The sequence below is a fragment of the Euprymna scolopes genome, chromosome 23 (genome assembly GCF_053919585.1).
Source record: "Euprymna scolopes isolate OS-2025 chromosome 23, ASM5391958v1, whole genome shotgun sequence".
NCBI classification, from domain to species: domain Eukaryota; kingdom Metazoa; phylum Mollusca; class Cephalopoda; order Sepiida; family Sepiolidae; genus Euprymna; species Euprymna scolopes.
In genome coordinates, this window is record NC_136504.1 from 120,698,738 (window position 1) to 120,707,618 (window position 8,881).

At 33.1% G+C, this 8,881-nt stretch overlaps 1 pseudogene; it reads left to right on the forward strand.

The window, feature by feature from the left end:
* The first annotated feature begins 380 nt into the window (after window positions 1-380).
* LOC145246232 (5S ribosomal RNA) lies at window positions 381-499 on the forward strand (annotated as a pseudogene).
* Window positions 500-8,881: the final 8,382 nt, after the last annotated feature.

Here is an 8,881-nt window from a genome sequence, read left to right on the forward strand (position 1 = left end):
AGAGATTGAATTAGATAGAGGAGTTTGGCTTCTTAAAGCTAGCAAAAAAAGTTGGGTTTCTTCGAACGACTAGGAGGCGGGTCGAAACCAACAGACTGGGACTGTAAATAAGAACGGTGCTTGCAACTTCAAGAGGAAACGGATTACCGGGACAAAGAAGTGTAAATATTAGTTTATCGATGATTTCTGTGTACTTCTTTTTCTTCGGAGAAGCTGAAGATCTGTATCCGATGGTCCAAACAGGTGAAATAAGAACCAGCTGAATGAAACCTATCGGGCGAAAAGGTATTAATCCATCAATGTTTTACAATCTTCATATGTTTGGTGAACAGTCACTTAAATGTAATATACACGTTGACATAACCACTAAACCACTAAAAATATACGGCATAATCACGTTGACACACCGGTTCCCGTCAGATCATCGAAGTTAAGCAACGTTGAGCCTGGTCATTACTAAAATGGGTGACCAGTTTGGGAAGTCCAGGTGCTGTATGTAGGAGGACACCGACACTTTCCTGCAAAAAGTTGCAAAACTCTAACGTCGTCATCTCCCCTAACGGGGATATACATGCGACTGGGGACCGCTTGTGAATTCCATACTCCCATGATACTTCCTCCTTCGGTTGAAGCCGGTTAAACTCTGAATAGGGTTGGTACTGACTGCACATAACCACTAAACGATCAATATACAAATATATATAGTTGTGTATATCAAATATACCTACCGACGTTTCAAACACCCTCTATATAATAATCCGGTTATTAGCTCGTCTATCACCCAAATTGACAATCTAGCTTATGCTTATCCACTGAGTGTTTTTGTTCTTGGTTAATGGATAACTATTAGTAAAAAAAATGAAAGTATTCGAACATTGTACAAACAGCTCATATGTAGACACAAGCAAAACATTCACAAATTGATGACATATTTCTCAGCAAGATGTCAGTTGAGTAGAAAAGTTGTATTCTATAGCCTAACATCCCCAAACTCTGCTAATCATAAAATCGTTAATAAAATTTTTAAGCGAACATTTTTTGGCAGAAATAAACATCAGTCTATGCCTGATTTGTATACGAAGTGTCGGTCATGAATATTTAAGTCATAAATGCTTTTAATCAGCATTCAATTAAATTAAGACACCCTTTGAGAACCGTCTCCTTTGTGGATGCTTTGATTCAATCTGAATCCCTTTCGACTAACGTAATCTTACCACAACATACGTTTGTTTCAGTGCAAATATAATAATTGCCAAAGCAAATCACAAATAAAAAAGGGCTATGTGCAAGAAAAGAGTTTTGAAAAGATTAGGGGCCCGTAAAATCAAAAACACGAAAAAAAGAAATCGTAAAGATGACCAGACATCTGAAACCATATTCGAAGGTTTTCAAATACTGTTTTCTTTTTGTTTTCTTTGGAAACACAGTGTCGGTTTTTACTTATCTTTGATTGTATCTGATGAGCAGTCAGATCGACGAAAGGCAATGTTTTTTTTGTATATTATCAGCCGCGAGACGTGCCTAAAATAGAAGAGTTGAAACTATATGCATTCTCTTAAATAAAAAAAAAATGTTTAAATAATAAAGCAAAATTATGATTTGGATTTCCTTTGTCTATTAATGTATGTCTACTGACACTTAAAACAATCTGACCGATATTACGTACATAAAAAATATACTTTTATATAAAATTAGGAATTCTTTCTCTTTCTCTCTCTCTGTCTCTCTCTCTATCTCTCTCTCTATCTCTCTCTTTCTCTCTCTCTCTCTCTATATATATATATATATATATTTATATTTATAATTTGCATTTGATCAACAGAATATATGTACATAGGTCCTTATCTTCGATTGCGTTAAATGAACTTATTGCGCTTGTGGTATTTATCGATTAGATTACATGCAACCTTTTGACGACGGGCGAAGAAGATAAGCATCTACAAAACTATCGTATGTAGGGGAAAAGGCGTGGCTCATTCTCTCTTTTTGATGGCATTCAAGGAAAAGTTTATTTTCTGACTGCAAAACAGCGACCCTAACGGAGGAGGATCAAATATTTTCCAGGCAAAATATTTGATCCTCCTCCGTTAGGGTCGCTGTTGTCAATTCTTAAGAATAAATCTAATATATAAAATGCTATATGTCTGTGTGTCTGTCTACATGTTTTCAAACTCTATCTCCACCGAAATTACAGTCGCACGCGGCGCTGGGGGGATGCTCAATAATCGAATTTTTTTATGGACGATTCTTTCATGGGGTTTTAGCAGGTTATATAGTTTTTAAAGGAGTTAAAAAAGAGTAAACATTGACAAAAAATCATTATACATTTGGTACATTCATCTTAGTTTATTTTGAATTTTGAATTTTGAATTTTGAATTTTTAATCGGTTCTATGTATGTCACGTTGGTACAGTGAAAGCGTCGCCAGCTTTGAATGCTACAGTTTTGCTTTCAGTTTCGATTCTAGCTGATGGCACCCAAATACATTTTTTTTTTTTTTTTTTTACTTTTGGAATTACAATTCTATAAATACATACACAATCAGGACAAATTAAAATATCATATTTTAACGTATTTTACAACCGGGCAAAGCCGGGCGCTATCCCCCGCTAGTATATATATATATATATATATATATATATATATATATATATATATATATATATATATATATGTTTTACTGTCTTGTAGCAATTGTTTCTTATGCGTAGGAGATGTTTTTCATACGTCATCATCTAAAATCAACGACATTGTCATTGCGCATGATAACTTTTCCCATTATATTTATACAACATATAATGTATTATATCTATAAAAGTTAGAATGTAAGTTATAAGACTTCTAAACCTATATACTCAACAAATTTTTATCTATAGATTTGAAATTTTGTATATAGGGTATTTAGAAAAGTGGAAACATTTTACATCCTAAAAAAAGAATGCTAAGGAGTCAAAACTGCTATATTAGTTCGTGGGCGGTCATTGTTTCATCTTTTTGGTAAACGTTTCACGAATGCACATGCGTAAATCGTTTATATGGTGGATTCCTTATGTTAGGAATAAGTAAGTTTGACAACACATTTTTAAGACCGTGTCAAGCTGGCCTAATTGTTATCCTACTTAACTCACTGTCTTTGGCTTTTGGTTTCGTCTAAGCTCAAGTATTTTTTCTTTACTTACAAGAAATAAACTGTTTACAGAAAACATAATACTTGCATACGCACGTCTTAGTTTCATTCTCTTATTTATTTGAGTTTTTAAAAGGTATTTAATGTTGTATATACATTTAGTTTGAATATCAGGATCATATATAAGGTTTTAAATAATAACCGATTGAGAATTATCTCCATAATAATAAATACGTAATCAGTAGGAATAAAAATATCATATTTAAGCGTATCTTACGACCAGGTAACGCCAGCCATCTTGCTAGTATTTGATAAATTGAGCGTAGCACGCGAAACAAAAAGATTGTTAAGTATACGATCTGCCAGGCAATGCAACGTATATGATTATGTTCTGAAAACACTGTAAATGGTTTCAAACAAATACAGTTGGGCCAAATTTTTGTGTGCTTCTTAAATAAACTATCTACTGGTTGGAATAATATAATCCCCTCTCTTCTTTTTTTTTCTCCATTTCTTTCTGTCTCTCTCTTCGTATATATATATATATATATATATATATATATATATATATATATATATATATATATACTTCAACTCAATAGATTGTGCGGATATTAAAACTCAATAGAAGGTGCGTATATAAAAACGCGAGACAATCGGAAAATCCTCGCATAGGCCTGATGAATCCTAGCGTGGAAGAAGCGCGGAATATTCAGTGTAGCTTAATCGCCATATATATTTTATAACTTACTACAATAATATATATATATATATATATATATATATATATATATATACATACATACATACATATATATATCCCTCTCTTTTTCTTGGATAATGTAATAGGGTAAATTTCGTAACTGTTCAATACGCTGCCAATGATAATCCATTGTCACTGACACATTTGCTAATGACCCGATTAATTACGGCATCCCTTCAACGATGATGTAACGGGTATTTTAACCACTTTTCTCGATCGATTAATGCGCGCACGTGCTGCCAATGCCTTAGCCGCTGCGAGGCAAATTCTGGCTGCCTGTCCTAAGCATGCCAACTAGGTTTTGCCAAGGAAAAGGATCAATTTGATAAACCGAAGTTACTACGTTAGGAGAAAGTGTCGCCGCCCCGCCTTTGCTATTGGAAAGTTAAGCGACCTGTGTTTGCATCGCTGCTAAGTAGATGATTTCCGCAAGCCATGCTATTCAGTTCAATACGGTGTCTTTAACCAGCCTCTTTCTTCATTCTCTATTCCCCCCTCTCTCTCTCTCTCTCTAGCTCTCTCTCTCTCTCTCTCTCTGTTTCTCTCTCTTTATCATCTTTATATATACTCGCTCTTCATCTGTCTTACTCTCTCTCTTTCTCAATCTCTGTCGGTCTGTCTGTCTGTCTGTCTGTCTCTATCTCTCTCTCTCTATATATATATATATACATATATATATATATATATTTACTATAATAATTAAATACCTACAAACACTAGTGCTTCATCTTTTCGCGAATCATCAGTGATTATCGCCAGTCGAAAGATTCGCAACCTAGCAAAAGAAGTCATGTCTGGTTTCATTAGCAAGGACCCGAACCATTCGACTACCGATAACTGCCAGAGATACAGTTGAAATTAAACATTTATTCTTTTTTTTAAATGCGTTTAGCGTCAATCAGAGTGATCTAATCATTATATGACGATCTACGCATATGAGATAAGTTGAGCGACTTATTACAACTGAAAGTGCTCAACGATAAGATACACGTTTCTTAAAGGAGCTGACATGATTATTTACTATAATCTATATCTATAAAATGAACGTGTCTTTGTGTGTGTCTGTGTACATTTCCCTACGCAATAACACTGTCATTTTTCAATCTACATACTCGAAATTTTATACACAGAGTAGTGAGATTTGGGAAAATCGTTGTGATCCATTTTCGGACATAAATTTGGCTGTTACGGGGTCAAAATTCAACGATTTGACCTTTGAGAACTCTACCAAACGTCTGCGCCAATTTTGGGTATAAACACTTGAAATTTTAGGTAGAGGTCTCTTGGACCTGGACTTAACTTAATAACTTGATTTGAGCCCCAAACAATAAAGGTTAAGGGGTCATAATAGAGGTCAAATTAAAAAAGAAATTGACATCTGCGGTCTCTACCAAATTACACAGACAATTTCTGGTGTAAACATTTGAAATTTTACATAAAGGGTATTCAGAGATAGGATAATCTTTTTAATCGGTTTGGGTCGAACATCTTTAGCTACCAATATATGTATGTACGTATATTTATGTCAGGTCATGTCATATGCTACTGGTACCATGTAACCCAGTACTACCTGCCTCATGGTCGGGTCACCGGCGACTAAACTGGTTCCCCCACCAGACTTGTTTGGTGAGGAGGGCGGCTAGTCTCCCTGAAGGATTAAAAACAAGACCTTTCAAAGGGCGAATGAACTCTTTTTCTGGGTCAACGGCCAACGAGCACCGTGTATATTTGTGTGTATGTGTGTGTGTATATGTGTATTGGGGTAGAGAGGGCTCCCGTAAGCCGTGGTGAAGGCAACCTTTCTAGGAGAAGCAAATTTCTAATTTAAAAAAACATAAAGCGGAAGACCAGTACCCGCATTAAGCTGGTCTGCAGTTTAATTTGTTGCTAGCTATCTTGCTCTTGCTTGTTGCTGGATCTCAGCATTTTGAATCGAGAGAGAGACTTAGCTGTCGTACAAAGCTAAGCCTCTGTAACATCATATTTGTATAGATACTCCCTCAGACATTTGGAATCATGGATTTTAAATGTCTGAGGGAGTGGCACTCGTCTGACAAGACGTTGCAATCATCATGTATATTTATGTATGTTAACATCTCTGCCTAAAACTTTCGACAGAGGCAACGGATTTTACTAAGATCAGTATCATTTTGAATTTCGACCTTACAGACGACAAATATCGAAAAATGTACAAAAAAACCTCAATATTTTCACCTTCAATTGAGCACTTTTCTACAGGGGGGGTCGCCTTTTCGCCGATATGTTCGAAAGTAATACTCCTCTTTCGATTGTCTAGCCTTAATTTAAATCTACGCCACTTCTGGTTTGGCGGTGATCGTAACAGCAAAAATTTCAGTTTTTTTCCCCGTTCTTTTCCACCTTCGCGGTACAGGTTCGAGCCGTCCTTCCTACTACCACATTTTTTTTTTGCTACTCATACGCATCCAAAACCCCCGGCAACGCCGAGATGGAATGCTAGTAATTAAATATATATATATATATATATATATATATATATATATATATATATATATATATATATATATATATATATATATATATATATAGTCATACTCATACAGTATTGTTTCGCTGTTTCACAGCTCATCAGTGCGGCTATATATATATATACATATATATATATATATATATATATATATATATATATATGTATATATATATTCCATGTTTATATATGTATATATATATATATTTATATATATATTTCTGTAGAAATATATTTTTCTTATTATATATCAATCCTTACATAAAAAGAACAATGTAATTACAGAACAATAAATGACAAATATTTATATTCAAAATTCATGATGTTTACAATCTTATAGTTTATTTCTTACAATCATTTGATTTATACAATTATTGACGGTATCTGTTTCGTAGCGCAAAATCGATCACTTAATTATTATATCAATTAGTGAATCTATTATGCCCTTAACTCATCAGAAGAAATAGCAACAAGCAATCCGTCAAAAGGAATTAAAATGTGATTTGACATGGTGAAAATCTTTATTTATATTTTCATTACGCCATATTCAATATATATGTATATATATATAAAGCTGAATGTGTGTGTGTGTGTGTGTCTGATCACGAATAGGCTCCTATATGGTTGACTATTTTAAAAAACTTATTTAATATAATGATAGAAGATATATCGAGACACAGGAATGTGTATGTTTAATCTGGCACAACGATGAGTCATTAAAATTGTGGGGTCTGCGTACGCGCCTGGTCCACAAAGTATGGAAATAAAAGATTTAAAAATTTAAAAAAAAAATCGTTTACAAGTGTTTTTGATATAGATATATATAAGAACACTTTGATAAGTATGTTTTAACTTAAACAGGGATGGTATAATAAAATTGTGGGGTCTGCGTTCATGCCTGGCCTCCATAGAATGGAAATAGGTACAAGCTTTAATAAAGACTTTTCATATCTATCTGCTTAAGTATACTTTGATAATTATGTTTCAGTTTGAAGAAATATGGTATAATAAAATTATGGAGCGTTCGTTCGCACCTGACCTCCGTAGAATGGAAATATGTCACAAAGTTTAACAAGGTTTTTTAATATAGATCGACAGAATATTGCGATAAGTGTTTCAGAGGTAACAGGTATGGTATGATAAATTATGGGGTTTATCTATTTTATTTTTACTTTCATCATATTTTGCTTTGTTTTTTTTTTTTTTTTTTTTTTACATGGTGGTCACCACTTATCAAGGCCCGAAAACCACTCAGGGATATTGATACCCCAAAATTCGAAGCTATCTCTTTACAACCATTCCTTTTCATAACCTATGATACTATCATAAATCAGAGTCCATTTTCTGTAGGCTGTGTTTGAACCCACTCAACGACGGGTACTTTTGCTAGTATATATATATATATATATATATATATATATATATATATATATATATATATATATATATATATATATATATATATATATGTTTTATTTTATTTTATTACCGTTTATCTGTTTGGCTACATATGTTTCAGATGTTGGACCATGTTTACGATCCAACAGTTCCGTTAGACTTCTTCGAGGCCTGACGAGGCTGTTGGACCGTAAACGTGATCCAGCATCGGAAACATATGTAGCCAAACAGATAAAACGGTAATAAAAAATAAAACACATATTTGCTCTGCAATAGTATTGGGCACTCTCTTCAAGTTTTTACTAATCACCAGTTTTACCATATATATGTATATATATATATATATATATATATATATATATATATATATATATATGTATATATATTCCATGTTTATTCCATGTTGAAGAATATTCCAAAAATTAGAATCATTGAAGTCCAACAAGGTCCGTTACTAGTACTCGATCAAAGAGAACAAATTATTTTTATTTTTTATTTTCATCGTGTAATTATAACAATAATAATAATAATAATAATAATAATAATAATAATAATATATATATATACATATATATATATATATATATATATTAAAAACGGAACAGCGTTCACAGGCATTCGTGCAGCGACTTACTTCACTATACATTGTATTCTACTAAATTTCACTGTAGAGAACCTACTGTTGATTGTTATAAATTATTTTGATACATACTGGCTTGCATTAAAATTTTACATGCGAAAGTCAAATATCATTCATGAATTATGCTCTATGAAAAACATTCATTTCGACTGCACCTTTGTCATATCAAGGGACATACTGTTTATTTTATATGTCTGGTTTTACTGTCTGTGCGAAAATAATGGCTAAAATTTAAGTTTATGATGCAAAATCTAGTATTATGGTGCACTCGTACTTTTAACTAAAACATTGGTTTCGAAGAAGAACCTCACATACTAAAGAACCTACTGTCCGTTTTATATGTCGGTCTTTTTAGCTTGTGTGGTAATAAAACTTTTTAATGAACTTTTTATGTTAGGCTGTGTAAGATGTTAACTTTGGTCACAATCACATGTTACTTCTCTATTT